At 35.8% G+C, this 16,779-nt stretch overlaps 1 protein-coding gene across 3 annotated transcripts in view; it reads right to left on the bottom strand.

Annotated features, from left to right (window-relative positions):
• Positions 1–402, bottom strand: part of CCDC178 (coiled-coil domain containing 178) — a 674,385-nt gene extending 673,983 nt beyond the window's left edge. Inside the window, exon 1 of one of the 3 annotated variants that reach the window (XM_074201254.1) lies at positions 165–402. The gene's annotated coding sequence lies outside the window, so the exon portion shown is untranslated. The remainder of the gene's footprint in view (positions 1–164) is intronic. The other 2 variants (XM_074201258.1, XM_074201259.1) reach the window with 2 other exon arrangements.
• Between the last annotated feature and the right edge of the window lie 16,377 nt (positions 403–16,779).

The raw sequence follows: 16,779 nt of genomic DNA, 5'->3' as shown, positions 1-16,779 counted from the left end.
GGAAGGGAAAGCTCCATGCTGGGGAAGGGAAGAGGGGACGAACATAGTCTGTAGGCATGGTGAGTTAGCACTCTCCTCCTGGCTGTGGCAAGGCATCAGCAGGGGCCCCACGCCTCGACACGTAGCGCTCCCCTCCCCGTCTCGGGCGCTGCGCCCCGACTCACCCCCAGGCTCCGCCGAATCTGCGACTCTCCTCCAAAGCAGGGCTACCCAACCCAGGCCGCCTGTCCGACTCGCCCAGCTCCGGGGAGGCGGCCGTGGCTCCTACCTGCCGCCTCCCCAACCCCGCCGACGTCCGTTACTCCCGTGTCCTGGCAACAGCGGATGCTGCGAGGACCAGCCGCCGGGCCAGTGCCCTTTGGTCCAGACGCCGTCTGTGTGGGAGTCCACTCGACCTAGCGACTGGGGCTGCTGAGAGAGCGACCCGACCCAGGGCAGCTGCTGCTGTCTCCGACTCCACCCGCGCACTGGCAGCATTTCCCTGGCCAACCGAGCCCGGCAGAGGACCCGACTTATGGAGCAGAGCAGCTTCAGGCCATGGGCCCAAAGCACCAAGACTATGCATACCCTTCTACGCTGCCCTCACTCTTCCCCCACCCAAACCCTCCTGCTCCTTGGGTTACTTGAGCTGGCACACTGTCCCAAAACCCTTTATGCTCAAAGAGGAGAAAGGAAAGCCACACTGATCCCCAATGTTCCAAACTTGGACCAAGAAAGAGGAATAATGGGAAAATTAAGTCCAATTCAGTTAACTAATGAGTAGACTGCAAGCACTGCATGATTGACAGACCTATAGCCACCTGCTATCTATGCCAAAAAGAATGCAAACAACTTACAGATGTCAATGCTCATAGAAGAGATGATAATGATAATAGCATTTAGAGAACATCTATGTGACAGGTGTTTTATAAATATCTCATTGGATCCTCACAACTCTGTGAAGTGGGTTCTGCTATGATTCCCGTTCTACAACTGAGGAAACTGAAACAAACTGATGTTAAGTGATTTGTCCATTCCCACAGTTAGTGTCAGAAGCAAGATTTGAATTCGGGTCTTCCTGACTCCAGACCCCAAACTACCGATTGTACTACCTAACTACCTCAAATATTACCTCATTTGAATGAAAGGAATTTCTTGCAATTTTTTTTAATTTGTCTAAGTTCTAGTTAAGGAAGGGTGATTAAAGGAAATTAAATAGTACTAATTAAGTTTCACTTAGTTTTTTAAAAAATGGAAAACTACCTAACTGCTTCTCTGAGAATATTGAATAAATGATCATATCCATAATTTTGCTGCAAAGAAAAACACCTCTTTCCTGCTACCTCAATGACAAAAGAGTAAAATTCCTGCAGCTAGGGCTGAATGACTTGCCCAGGGTCATAAAGTTAGTGTCTGAGGTGAGATTTGAATTCAAGAAGATGAGTTTTCTTGACTCAAGACCTTCCATTCTATCCTAGCTGCCCAGGATAAAATTTAGGATATTACAGATCTTTGCAAAAAAAAAAAATGTAGTATATCAACATCCTCTGTTTCTTTCATTAGATTAGTGTTGTTTATTAATTTCTCTAAGGGTTGTTAAGTAAATCATAGTGATCATTGTAAATAAAAACAACTGTCTCCTCTTTACACCTTTAATTTCTCTTGCCTTACTACAATTACCAGGATTTCTGGAATTATTGTATTTACTGAGAATCTCCTATTTTGCCATTGTAAATAATAGTAATAAATTTTATTAACTCTATTTTCCTTTTTTTCCCCCTCTTACCTTTTCTTGGCTCCTCCTTTCCACTCCTGCTCTCCTTCCATCCTTCTTATTCCTTTCTCCCAAATACCCTGAATTTTTAATGCAGTTGTTGATAACTTGTATGTCTTTATTTGAGAACTACCTGACCACATATTTTAGCCACTTTTCCATAAAGGAATGGCTCTTATCTTTTATATGTTTATAGTAATTCTTCATATAACTTGGATATTAGACCTTCATCAAAGAAATTTTCTGTGAACTTTTTTTCCAAATTACTTTTCTTCTAATATGTTGCATTTATTTTGCTAGTCCAGAAGCTTTTTAATTTTATATAACCAAAATTATTTATTTTCTCCTTTATATTAGTCTCTTCCCTTCCTTTCTAGATGAGAATTCACAGAAATTTTGGTTTTATTCACATATATTTATCATGTTTAAAAGATACTCCTCTATGCCTATTTCTATTATTTTAACAGATGAGATACATCTTTAATTTTTCTTGCCTAATTACAATTACTAGGATTTCTGGAATTATATCAAAGAGGGAGAACAGATATCTTTGCTCTCCCCTTGTATTTACTGAGAATCTCCTATTTTGCTTATAATAAAATTATATTTTATAAAAAATATTTTTCTATATCTCTTGATCCAATCATGAGATTTTGTTTTTTAGGATTAACAATGTTAATTGTTTTTCCTAATCTTAAACCATTCTTGTATCCCTACTATAAATTCAACTTTGTCATAATGAATTTAAATTTTGGACATATTGCTATGGGCATTTATTTTCCTTTAAAAAATGTTAATCTATATTCATTAATGATATTGATGAATAAGTCTCTGTTTTGTTCTTTCTTAATTTGGATATTAGGATCATATTTGGGATAGTGCAAAGGAGTATAATAATGCAGCTTCCATTTTAGTTATTGAAAATAATTTTTAAAATATATGGTCAATTGCTCTTTAAATAATTATGCGAATTCATTTTTAAATTCATCTAAGACAGGATTTCTTTTTTTTCATTTTGGGTTCATTTGTAACTTGTTCAGTATCTCAGGGTTCAGAATTAAGATTTTGTTGTTATTTTATTTTTGTAGGTATTATGCATTTCCTTTAAATTCTTGATTTTGCTGATGTGCTTTTCAGAAGTTTTATTTATTAAGTAGTCTTTAGGGGGGCAGCTAAGTGGTGCAGTGGATAGAGTACTGGCCCTAGAGTCAGGAGAACCTGAGTTCAAATCCAGTCTCAGACACTTGATAATAGCCTAGTTGTGTGACCTTGGGCAAGTCACTCTTAACCCCATAAATAAATATTAAGTAGTCTGTGCTTTTCTCTTTTGTCTGTTTCTCCTGTATTTTTAAAGATTTCTTTCATTCTTATTTTGGTTCTGTTTAATTTTTTTAAATATGTGCTCAGTTCATTAAATATCTCTATTTTATTAATCTATATTTTCAGAGATAAAATTTTTCTCCAAGGATTGCTTTAGCTGCATTCTAAATAATTTTGGTATATTTCTTGTTAACAAGTCTCTTATTATCAGTCCTGCTTATTCATTCTTTTGATGATTTGTTCTTTGACCAATTCAATTCAAATTAACAAATACTGATTAAGTACTTTATATGTATTATACTCTGTGCTAGATGTTTGGAATATTACTCCTCCCTCCAAAAAATAAAAATAAAAAATCTCTGTCTTCAAGGAGATTATATTTTACACAGGAGAAACATTATGTGCTAGATAAATAAATATAAAATTTATGCAAAATAAATCCAAATTAGTTTCAAGAGCAAAGTCCTAATAGTTGATAGGGGTAGAGGTGGAGTATACATAGAAATTTTAGCTAAATCCATGTTAGTTGATGAACTCATTAAGAGGCTAAAGAAGAAATGAGGACAAAGTCCTGAGGTCCATCTATACATATATTATAACATAAATGATTATTCAGCAAAGGAACCTGAGAGGAGATTAGTCATGTAAGCTGGAGGAAAATCAGAAGGGTAGTATCACAAAAATAAGGGAAAAGAATATTCACAAGGATAGAGTGATCAACAACCTGCAAAGGGATCAAGAATATTTCAATCTAAGAAAAGGACATGGAATATGAGAAAATAACTAGGAGTAAAAGAGCAAAAATCATCTGTGCCCAGCAGGTGTCAGGTCAAACCCAAAACCAGATTTAGTTATCACCAGGGTAGGCAGCACCCTCTGCCCGTTATCCCACAATGCATTGATGCCCCCACAAGTCTCCCAGGTAACAATGTCCAGCCCCAAATCAACTCTACAACACCCCTTGGAAACTCTAAGCTTCTATCATCTACCAACCTCTATTTCTCCCATGGTTTGCCCTGTTTTGTTATAAGGGCAGGGATTCCTATAAAAATAAGATATTTAGGGGAAAAATGCATCATCTCATCATGTTTTCTTATCCCCTCCCCCAACCCAACTGCTTCATTCATATCCTAACTGAACTCTAACTACCCTTCCACTGTTCCCTCTGAAATTACTGATCCATGACAAACAAATTTCCCTTCATTCTAAGCATTTTTCTCATATTCTTTCTATTTCCCTTGCTCCTTGACACTACATCCCCAGCTAGCTCTAGTTATCTTCTCTCACACAACCCCACTATTCCTCTGATCCTGGAGAAGGACCCTAAAAATGTCTCACTCTGCATTATCACTTTCATATTTTGTCTTTTCATCATTCAGTAACTGGGTTGTCTCATTCTACCATCAGAAATCACATGCTGGTGCTTGCCCAGAGTTGATGGTGAACCAAGGGTTCCTCACTAATATGGGAAGAAGAGAAACTAATTCAAAGTTCAAGAGACTCTGGCAGCATCCAGACCAACACCAATTACTTCTATTTCCCATCAAATCAAGCCACAGGGTAGTTCTGGAAAAGGCAAGTGAGAAGAATGCTTTGTACAGCATACTCCTCACTATAATAAACATAATTGTGTAAGTCATGCCATCATTAATTAGTCACTGTGGTTGTTTGAAATCAAAGGACAACTTATTATTATAACTTTGTCTTCTTCATCCCACAAAACTCACAATTTTCCACCCAGTCAATATATAGAATATGGTAGCTAGAATTTAACTACCTCAATCCTACTTCATTCTCCATTTTTTTCAAGTAGTTCAGCATCTTACAATCTTCCTCATCTTTCTAATTCCTGACTTTATAATAGGGGACTTTAATATCATATAGATGCTTCTTCAAACCCTCAATCACTCATATCCTCAATTCCCTTAAGACCAGTATGCTCTGGTCAGACCACATCTGAGTATAGTATTCATTTGTGGGTATCAACAAGCTGAAACATATCCAGAGACAGAAAATAAGGGTCCACCCTGAGCCTTTAGATCATGACCTCACATGGATCAGTTGAAATAAAAAAAATTATAGCATTTATAGTAATCAAATTATTCAAAATAGGAATTTCTAGCTTTAACCAAAAAATTAATATTCTGCCTTGAGAAACTGAAACAAAAGGAGATATTTAACCACGGGGGGAAAAAATGGATGATGACTCTTGTCTAATACTTAAAGGGCTATCCTTTGAAAAGAGGGTTTGACTTTGTCCAGAAGTTAAAACTGATATCAATTAAGAAGTTTATAATGGATATATTTAGACTTTGTGCATGAAATAACCTAAATTATTTCAGCAATGAAAATATGTTATTGAATGGACTTCCATGAAGTGCCCACCCTACAACTCACCGGAGTATTTTTCAAGTGGTACTGTATGATGAGTTTCTAGAGACTGTTTTTCAAGGAGATTTCTATCCAAGTTCAGTTCATCCATACAAATATGAGATTTTGTGATAATGACCCAATTCTGTAAAAAGATCGTATAAACATCCTTAAATTCTGTATCTCTTCAGCCCAAGCCTAACAATTTTTGGCTATTTTCTATGAACCTTTTCCTAAGATAAAGTTGAAATTTTTCTCTGGTACCCCAATTCTTGTTTTAAATATGGGTAGTATCACATTTTTAAGTTTTTTTTCCCTTTCACTTTACTTTGGGGAGGGCACATGGAGAACATGAATCTTCTCACCCAACTCTCAAATCTTTCCAAAGATCTCATTGTTTGTATTAAACAAAAAATCCCCAATTTCTTCTTACCTTTTTGACTAATGATAAGTCCCCAAACCTAGTGTCCTATATTCAGCCTTGTTGCATATACTAAAATAATTTATTTCAGAGTTCCATGTACTATATTTCTAGATTTGTCTATTCTTATGTTATTTTTTCCTACTTTAAGTGGTGATTTCCTCGTATATGCATGATTTTAATTAGTCCTTCAAGGCTTTCTTGGAACCTTGTCTCTTCTTCAATTCCCTTTGGATTATGTCTTTCCCCTTATCCCAGGTTTATTGTTACTTCTCCCATCCTTTATTTTTCTTCCTTCTGGGACTTGGGTTCTATCTATGGTAGAGCAATTGTTCTTTTCTTTGGTCTTTCCCTGTATTCATTACACTGAGAGCTCTTACCCTACTTCATTTCCTTTTCTGTGGATTTCAGGCTCAGTGGTTTCTTCTGAAGTAAGCATTCTCTGCCTTTCTTCCTCTGCAGGAGCTATCTCCTCTCTGTTGTTGTTTTTTGGTTTTTTGGTTTTTTGCTGCACCTTTTGTTCATCCGTAGCTATAGCTTTCCTTCTTTTTTCTTTACCACAACCCTTTCTTTATCCCCTCCAATGTTTTCCTGAAGGTCCTTTTTTGCTGCCTTCTTCTTTTACAACCCCAAGAGACTTTCCTGTATTTTTCTGGGCAGATGTTTTCCCTTTCATAGGGGGCTCTTGAAGCTAACCCAGCTGTGCGTGCCTTCCTTTTATTATGAAATCTTCTTAGGCAGTGGATATGCATGTGCACCATTTCATCACAAGGATTACACATTATTTTAATATCAGGCTCTGCTATGTTGTTGTTCTCCACATCTGGGCATTACACTGAAATTGAGTCACATCTATAGCAAAATTCTGATTGTCTTCCATACCAGTTAAAACTCTTTTCTGACTGATAAAGAATAACACCTGGCCAAGTCTTAATTCTATCTTCCCTTGCAAGTAATTCTATTTCACACTTTTATGCTCTAGTATGAACATTGATCATGAATTCTACTTTCAAAAAAATGCTAAAACATTGAAATTATCTTTTTATCCAAATCACAATAGTTCCTATATATCATCTTTTGTTCCTGGAGAGAAAGAGAGCAATCTTTAGCCTTGGTCTTCTTGACAGAAGAACCATTTTTTTTTCCTTCCTTGTACAGTCTACAAAAAGATAGTTATAGGGACCAGGCTTGTGATTTTATTCATGCAGGGAACTTCTATGTGAATAAATTTACTCTGTCAATGCAACCTGGCACCTCCTCTGAAACATGAAGCCTTAGAGAATTGTGTTTGTAGTAGATTAGAACATCAAGAGGTATGAAAATGATTCTCTCTCTCCATTGTATTTAATAACTATTTATTGGTTTCAGATCAAGGATTTTCCCACTTTCTTCTTCATCCAGAAATCAACACAAAGGACCTGTCTATTCAAAGACTTAGTCAGGAAAAGCTAATCAAAGACGGTTAAAAAAAAATTCTAATTTTAGGTGAATGGGTGGATTCCTGCCCATTCTGTTTACTCGGAGAGATCTGGGAAAATGTGGTCTCTCTCTTTTGTCAGAAAGGTTATATGGAAATTGATGTCTCTTTGACAAGATTAGGTTCTTGATGTCAAATATCTCAAGACTATCATTGGAATAAATCCTGCTGTCATTATATATTCATTCTGTCTTTGTCAACCAATTAGAGTTGATTACCAACCTCAGGAACACCCCCTCTTCCAAGGGCACATAAACTGTGACCCCCATCACAATGATTTGTCTTTGGCATTTGAGAGAGACACTGAACCATTTTATTGATAAAAGGCTAGTATTACTAATAAAAATTACCTAGAAACTATGTCTCCCAAACATTTTAAACAGCACAGAGTTCAAGTGACTTGTCCAGGGTCAAATAGTCAATAGGTGTCAAAAGTTTTCCTGTTTGAGCACTTTCTACCTTGAAAGCTCCTAGTCACATTATATAAGCTATATCCATTTTTTCTTTTGTGTTATACATGTTAAATGTTTTCCCTTATATATCTATTGGATATATCCTTCCTGGTTTAATAATACGGTCTTGAATATCTTAACCTTGCTGAGCAATAACAATTCATTTCTTGGAAATAATCATTGTGCTCTTCTCCTTATGGAAGAAGCACATTTGTTCTTCCATCCTCTTCTCTTCCAGTAATTATTATGGAAAACATACACTCTTGCAGTATCTCCTTTCTTTCCTTCCCCCTCTTCCTTTTAATTCTTCATTTCTTCCTCTATCTTTCCCAATCCTTCAGTTTTGTTTTATCTTCCTCATCTTCATAGTTTCCATTTGAAGGAACAAAGTAACCACTGGAGCTCATCAAGTCTCCACATAATACCCAAAGCAGAAAAATACACTATGGGCTCAGCATATAATAATAATAATAATAATAATAATAATAATAATAATAATAATTCACATTTGTGTATTACTTTACAGATAACAAAGTGCCTTCACAACAATCCTGAGGAGTTATACAGGTCTCATTATGCCATCTACAGATGAGAAGAATGAGGTTCTATATCTACTTTGAACCATCTCAACTTTAGCAACCACCAGTTATAGTTTCTATTACCCCATTAGACAGCCACTGGGGCTACAATGGATCCCTCCTTAAAGCTCTCTGGAAGTTCACACCAGTCCCATGTGGTAAGTAGTGCAAGTTTTATTATACTATTCTAAAGATAAGGAAATTGAGGCTTAAGTGGGTCAAATGAATTGTCCAAGGTCTCATAGATCATAAATGGAAGAATCAGTACTTGAACCCTACTTTCCAGATTCCTGGCATAACTTCAGTGCTCTATCCACAACAACAAACTGCTTCTAGAATGCTTGAGGCAGATAGCCATCTAGTACAGAGGAAACTAATAGCTTTGTGATCCTGGATAATCAGTTAACCAGCTTTCTCATCAGTAAGATGGAGATTATAGGGGCGGCTAGGTGGTGCAGTGGATAGAGCACCAGCCCTGGAATTCAAATCTGGCCTCAGACACTTAATAATTACCTAGCTGTGTTACCTTGGGCAAGCCCTTAACCCCATTTGCCTTGCAAAAACCAAAAAAAAAAAAAAAAAGATGGAGATTATAGCACCTATCTCCCAGGGTTATTTTGGGGAATTATATGAAATAATATTTGTAAAATATTTAGCACAATAATGTAACCAACAAAAAAAGTGACATTTTTAGGTAGAAAAATGCCTGAAAAATTCTGACAATGAAATTATAGAACTTTCATCTCCATGTATTCTCTGATCAATTATTAAAATATTAAATATTAAAAGAAAATACATGTTACATGGTTCTATAGAGACATTCATATTACTGCATTTAGTAATAACAGAAGACAACCATGAAAACTAATAAACCTTGGTTCAAAAACTTCCTTCTGATACAAAGGGCCTTTCTAAGCCTTGGGAGACTTCGTTTTACTCTGGCTTTTTTTGACCCCCATCCAGATGATGTGAGAAATTCAGTTTTCAACATCTTCTCTTCAAATGATAGTCACACACTCTCCTATAAGCTCACAACTTCACAAGACTTAAAGCATAAAAAGCTTATAGTTTTTTTTTTTAATTTTCAAGTTAAAGTAGACTTTTGGTGGCATAGAATTTGAAATTGAGGGGATGACCAAAAAATTTGAGGACTGACTGAGCAAATTATCATCTAAAAATTTAATGGAATACTATTGTTCTACAAGAAATGATGTGCAGGAAGGTTTCAGAAAAACAAGGAAAGACTTACATGAACTGTTACTGAGTGAACAGAACCAAAATATTGTATACAGTAATATCAATATTGTGTAATGATCAACTATGATAGACTTGGCTCTTCCCAGCAATACAGTGATCAATGGCAATTACAAAAGATTTGTGTTGGAAAATTCTATCCACATCCAGTGAAAGAACTATGGAGTCTGAATGCAGGAAAAAAAGCATACTATTTTCACTTTTTAAAAAATTGCTTTTTACTTTTTCTTTCTCGTGGTTTTTACTTTTGTACTTTTTTTTCTTTCAAAACAGGACTTAATACGGAAGTATGTTTGACATGATGAACATGTATATTGGATTACTTGCTCTCGTGGAGATGGTGTAGGGGAAGGGGGAGTGGAGAAAAATTTGAAACTCAAAAATCTTACAAAAATGAATGTTCATGACTATCTTTACATGTAATTGGAAAAATTAAAACTCTATTAAATGAAAAAAAAGTTAAGGGAGACTTACAGGACTTCCAACAGAGCACCCTCCCATTGCCCCCCAACAAAGAACACCTATCGCTGAAGAAACCTATTAGTCACATTCAGAATTGCCCCAGTGGCAGGCAGAGGCAGCTAGGTTTTGTCCTCTAACTTCCATATATAATATAGTGAATTTCTGATAGCTCTCCCCTCCAGCTGCTCCACATATGTGACCAGTCATTGCTCTCCCTTGCTGGCCCCTGCCACTGCCTCCTGCAGCTCTGCTTCCTGAAGTTCTCCCCAGCTCTCTAAAGCCCCCTCTTTCTTCCATCAGTCAACCATCCGCCTCAGCCTGGTCTCTTTCTTCCATCAGTCAACCATCCACCTCAGTCTCAGGCAGATAAAGTTTGTGTACTTTTTTCAATTTTCTTTCTTTAAAAAAAAATTACCTAAAACCCTACAGTCTTAGGGTTTATACATAATTTCTGGTTCAAATGAACCAGAAAAATCAGCTTTCCTCACACCTTGCATCTTCATGTAGATTCATGATGATGTGTTACCATGTGCATCCTTGACACCAGTGACTGGACAAGTGTGTCTCTCATTGCCTGTCCCCTTTTACCCCAACAATAGGCTCTAGGGAAGGGAGGAGACACACACACACACACACACACACACACACACACACATACACATATATAAACGAGGAGGTAGGGATGGGAGGGAAAGAAAAAGATTTGTAAACTCAATAACACAAATATCTAAGAAGCTGCAAATACTGCTACTAGAAGTAACACCAAAATTATTTCTTCCCCATTACTAATAGTGCTTTAATGTTAGTTGGAAGAGATGGTAAACTGAGTAAACTCAAAAGAAGAAAGTAGGGTGTCATGGAATTTTCATCTCATTTCCTTAACAAATGAGATTAAGCATAGCACTGACAATTAAATATTAAATTATATTATTAGTGAAGTGTTTCCAACTTTTGCTAACCAAAATTTTTACTAAGCAATAATTTATGCATTTTATTAAATAAAAGAAAGAAAAGAAAGAAGAAAGAATGAGAGAAAGGAAGGAAAGAGAGAAGGAAGAAAGGAAGGAGAGAAAGGATGGAGGAGAAAAGGAAAAAGAAAAATAAAGAGAAGGGAAGGAATGAGGGAAGGAAGAAAGGAAGGAGAGAAAGGATGGAGGAAAGAAAGGAAGAAGGAGAGAAAGAAAGACTACAGAAAGTAATAAAGCAAATGATGATAATGCAGATCAAACTTAAAATTTTAAACTTAAAAATATCCTATACACATTTTTCAGAGAACCTGTTGTTAAACATGTACCATAATATCCCTGCCTCTATTATCCTATAATTCAAAATTTTATGATTCAAAAGCAGAAAATTAGTAGTTGATTGAACAAATTCCTGAGTTTCTTGAGAAAAAAAAACAGAATAATGATAAAATGTTTGCTTGTGTCTATTAGGGCAAGTAGGTGCTACAGGGATAGAATACCAGGTCTTTCCTCAGAAATACTCAGCTTTATTTTTTATTGATATTTTATTTTTGCAAATAGAAAGAAAGAATGAAGTTTTTCAACATTCATCCATATGCTTATGTATATTTTTAACTTACAAAATGTCCTTCCACCCTCCCCTCCCAACTCCTGCTCCCCAGCAAAGAACAGTAAGGTTAAGATTGTACAAACATATTTGTGATAAACATATTTATAAGTTAGTCATTTTCTATATGAGGAATTAGGATTAAGGGAAAGAAAAACATGAGGTATTTTTATAAAGTTTTTGTCAGATTCTGTCCATAAATTGGGGAATGGCTAAACAAATTATGGTATATGTATGTTATGAAACACTGTTGTTCTATTAGAAACCAGGAGAGGTGGGATTTCAGAGAAGCCTGGAAAGACTTGCATGAACTGATGCTGAGTGAGATGAGCAGAACCAGAAGAACATTGTACACTCTAACAGTAACATGGGGGTGATTGATGGTCAACCTTAATGGACTTGCTCATTCCATCAATGCAACAATCAGGGACAACTTTAGAGTACCTGCAATGGAGAATACCATCTGTATCCAGAGAATGAACTGTGGAGTTTAAACAAAGACCCAAGTCTATAACCTTCAATTTTTTTTAAAAAAATGTCGTATGTACTATATAATTTTGCTATATCTAATATTTTATTTTCTCCTCAAGGATATGATTTCTCTTTCAACACATTCAATTTTGATCAATATATAGCATGGAAATAATGTAAAGATTATCAGACTGCCTTTTGTGAGGGAGGGTGGGGGGAGGGAAGGGGGGAAGTATAAAATTCAAAGCTTTACAAAAAATGATATGTAGAAACTACTATTGTATATAATTGGAAAACAAATAAACATAAAAATATTCATCAGATTCTGAAGGGATTTTTTAAAAAAATTTTTACTTGTTTTGTTTTGGTTTGGTTTGGTATTATTTGGTTTTTCTTCCTCTGGATGGGGATAGCATTATCCATAGTTGGTCTAATATGGTTGCCCTAGCTCTCTGAACTGCTGAGAGGAGCTGCTTCCATCAAGGTTGTTCATCTCACAATGTTGTTATTAATTTGTACATTGTTCTCTTGGTTCTACCCCCTTCACTCAGCATCAAATCCTGTAACTCATTTCATGCTTCTCTAGAGTCCAGACATTTATGGTTTCTTACAGAGCAATAGTATTCTATAGTATTCATGTACCATAACTTGTTTAGCCATTCCCCTATTGATGGGCATCCCTTCAATTTCCAATTCTTTGCCTCTACAAAAAAGCTGCTATGAATATTTTGGAACAAGTGGAACTTTTCCCATTTTTAATAATTTCTTCTAGGTATAGACCTAGAATTAGAATTGTTAAGTCAAAAGGAATGAACAGCTTTATAACTCTTTGGGCATAGCTGCATATTGCTCTCCAGAATAGTTGGATCATTTCACAACTCCATCAGCAGTGCATCAATGTCCCATTCTTCTCACAACCTCTCCAATAATTATTCATTTTGCCTTTTTTCTCATCTTAGCTAATCTGATAGGTGTGAGGTAATTCCTGAGTTGTTTTAATTTTCATTTCTCTAATCAATAACGATTTGGGGCATTTTTCATATGATTTTATATATAGCTTTAATTTCTTCATTTGAAAACTGTCTGTTCATATCTTTGACCATTTATCAACTGGGGAGAAGACTCATTTTTAAATCTGCATTCAGACACATATTAGCTATGTGACCCTGGGCAAGTCCTTAAACCTGTTTGCTTCTCAGTTTCCTCATCTGTAAAATGAACTGGAAAAGGAAATGTAAAAACACTCTAGTATCTTTGTCAAGCAATCACCAAATGGTCATGAAGAGTTGAACACAGGAAAATGTCCAGAAAACAAAAACAATTTTCAATGGTCATTTAAATTTTATATTAAGTGTACTTCCCTTCACTGGTCCATCAGATTTTCCCAAAACATTTATGTAAATATAAAGAAAAATTCTGATTCATACCCAAAGTTAAGCAATTCTTTTCTATCTCATAAGCATTTCAAAAGCAGAGGTGACCTTTGAGGTCACCTAGTTCATTAGTCCTCTACTTTACAGATGAGGAAAATGAGGTCTGGAGACATTTAGCATTGTCCAAGATCACAGCTACTAGCAGAGACAAGGCAAAAAAGGAAGATCTATGAATATCTGTTACACCATGTTATTTTTTTCCTGTAAAGCATAGGATAAGTGAACTAGTCAATCTTTGTATTCAGGTGTTCAGAACAGAGATCAGACTGTATAAACTAGCCAGGATGGACAAAGAAAGTCACACTTAACATCCTACAATGCTGCTCCAATGACTCAGTGTATAATTTCACCAAAATATTTTAGCCAAATAATTTATTTCATTCCTTGGAATCATTCAGTTTAAACACGTGCCAATTTCCTCTTCAGTTTAGTTAGGCCTTTCTGGAATTAAAGAGTCATAAAAAATAAATGCTTCTTTTCTAAAGAAATATCAACATTTTTACTCTTTCCATATTCCCATTAATCTTGTATATATTTCCAGTCGAGTCTATGTGAATTATGCAAATTTTCTGGAAAAAAAATAGCACAATTACGACCTCTAATCGGGCCCCCAGGGAGTAGTGCTATATGCAATGACTGCTGTCACATAGACAGTTTGGCTCAAACTGTCCCTCTGCCAAGACATGAAGCTATTGCCATGTAAATCATCATCTGTACTTCCTCTTGCGTTCGGGTGCGTGTGGAGCCTAGCAGCCAGCCTTCACAATTTACTCATCACTATTAAATACAAAATTCCCATTTTTAAAATAACTGCCCTTTCCATCAGAGTTTAACAAATCAAGATCACAAAACTAGTGGGCTCCCTTCCCATGCCCCCCCACTCCTATCAAGACATAACAGCTGAAAGTCTCTAATTAAATAGAGAAGTCTTTGCTCTTCAGCCCAACACACCATATGCCAGGTTTCAGCCCCAAGTCAGTTTTTATGGCCAAGCCACAAACCCCTGAAAAGAAGGATTTATAATAGAAGGGCTGTCACCACTTTAATACATGCACAGCAGTTTTCAAGGCTTTTGTCACATTAATTATTTCTATTTATAATCCGGAGGCTGGAAAGTGATTCTGGGTTCTTAATTTGTCATGTTATCCATGTTACAATTTTCTTTTATATATCCTCTCTCATTACATTTCGCCCTTTTCGGCTTTATTCTCACTCCAAGATTTACTGCACCTAGATAGAAATATTCACTCTCAGAGGCAGAGCTTGTAGAGCTAGATGGCATAGTGGGTTAGTTCATAAGCCAGTTATGTCCAGTATGTTAACTGCACCTTAATTTGTTATTGAATATGAGCAGTTTGGGGTTCTTGTTTAAGACCATTATTGTTACCACTGTTGCTAGTAACGATACCACAATAATAACAATAACAACTCAAGTTGATATGGTATTTTAAGGTTTGTAAAGGACCTTCTTCATCATAAGAAAGTGAAATGAGTAATGCTAATATATTTATTCCTCTTTTACAGATAGAGAAATTAAAGCTCAAAGGTTAAATTTGCTAGGATGTTACAGTTTACCCCAGTCCCATATTATCCCTTTGCCTGTTCAGTAGCTCAGTGGCACTAGGAGGAGTGCTGCTATTATCCGAAACTTGTACTTCTATGTTGCTTTTCTTTGGAAAGCTCAGCATATTTCACTGAAATCTTTTGCTTCTTAATCTCATTCAGAAACAATGAATAGCTTAACTTAAAAAACCATTAAATAAAAAACTGTTAAATATTTCTGGTATTGTCATCTCTCCAGGGTTTTTGTTTACTTGTCTTTAACATGAAGGGTAAATTGGGTGATTGCTAAGGTCACTTTAAGTTCTAAATTCTAGTCAACTTTAGACTATTCCAATCAACTGGGAAGAAGAATGGATATAACCAGACTTCAATGTAGACCTTGAGAAAAAAGATTAAATATTATTTCATTATATCAATAAGATCATTTAGTGATCCAGTTTTAAGATTGTGGCCAGTTCTGTCGTGTAGACTAAGTCTGGGTAATCAATGATGTTTAAAGGGACTGGTTTAAAGACTCTTCTTTGAAAGTTCATAAGGTCAGATAGCTAGGAGGCACAGTAGATAGAACACTGGCCCTGGAGTTAGGAGGACCTCCTGACTTAGACACTTAATGATTACCTAGCTGTGTGACCTCGGACAAGTCACTTAACCCCATTGCCTTGCCAAAAAAAAAAAGAAAAAAGAAATTTTATAAAGTCTATTATTTCAATATCATCATCCTTCATTAACACATATTTATTTTAATTGTCTTTTTATGACTGCTTTACTCAAAAAAAATGTTGTTAGGTGGACAATGTCCTTGGATAACAAATGCATAGTCTATCATTTGATCCATATTGAAAATCTTTTTAATTTGGTAGAAGCTACTATAGATTGTACTCTTCTTCAAAGGGAGTCTTCTGCCAGAATAGGATTGGACCTCAAATTGTACTTCAGATGAATTTTAAAAGTCACCATAAGGTAAAAATATTGTTTTCAAGAATATATCTCCTTAAATTTTTAGTGCCAGATTTTCTAATGACAGAAACTATATCTCAAGAATAAGTCACTTTTAGATAACATTATAACTCTGGAACAATGTCCAAAGAGCAATTAAACTGATCATACTCTTTGACCCAGCAATACCAATACTAGATCTATATCCCAAAGAAATCATAAAAAACAGGAAAAGTCTTACATGTTCAATAATATCTATAGAAATTCTTTTTTGTGGTGGCAAAGAATTTGAAATTGAGGAGATGTCCATCAATTAGCAAATGACTGAACAAGTTATGGTATAAGAATACTATGGAGCAATACAGTTCTTTTTTTTAATTTTTGTTTATCTAAGGCAATGGGGTTTGAGTGACTTGCCCAAGGTCACACAGCTAGGCAATTATTAAGTATCTGAGGTTGAATTTGAACTCAGGTCCTCCTGATTCCAGGTCTGGTCTTCTATCCACTACACCACCTAGCTGCCCCCAGCACTACAGTTCTATACAAAATCATGACTGGTCGGACTTTAGAGAAGCAAGAAAGGAATACTATGAATTGATGCTGAATGAAGTACTAAGTACTTCACAGAATACTAAGAGAACATTGTACACTTAAACAACAAAAATGTGAGATGATCAATTATGATGGATGCAGCTCCTCTCAGCAGTTCAGAGACTA

This window comes from Macrotis lagotis, chromosome X (assembly GCF_037893015.1).
Source record: "Macrotis lagotis isolate mMagLag1 chromosome X, bilby.v1.9.chrom.fasta, whole genome shotgun sequence".
Lineage (NCBI taxonomy): Eukaryota > Metazoa > Chordata > Mammalia > Peramelemorphia > Peramelidae > Macrotis > Macrotis lagotis.
The sequence above is the reverse complement of the archived record's forward strand: the minus strand, read 5'-3'. Positions and strand labels throughout refer to the sequence as shown.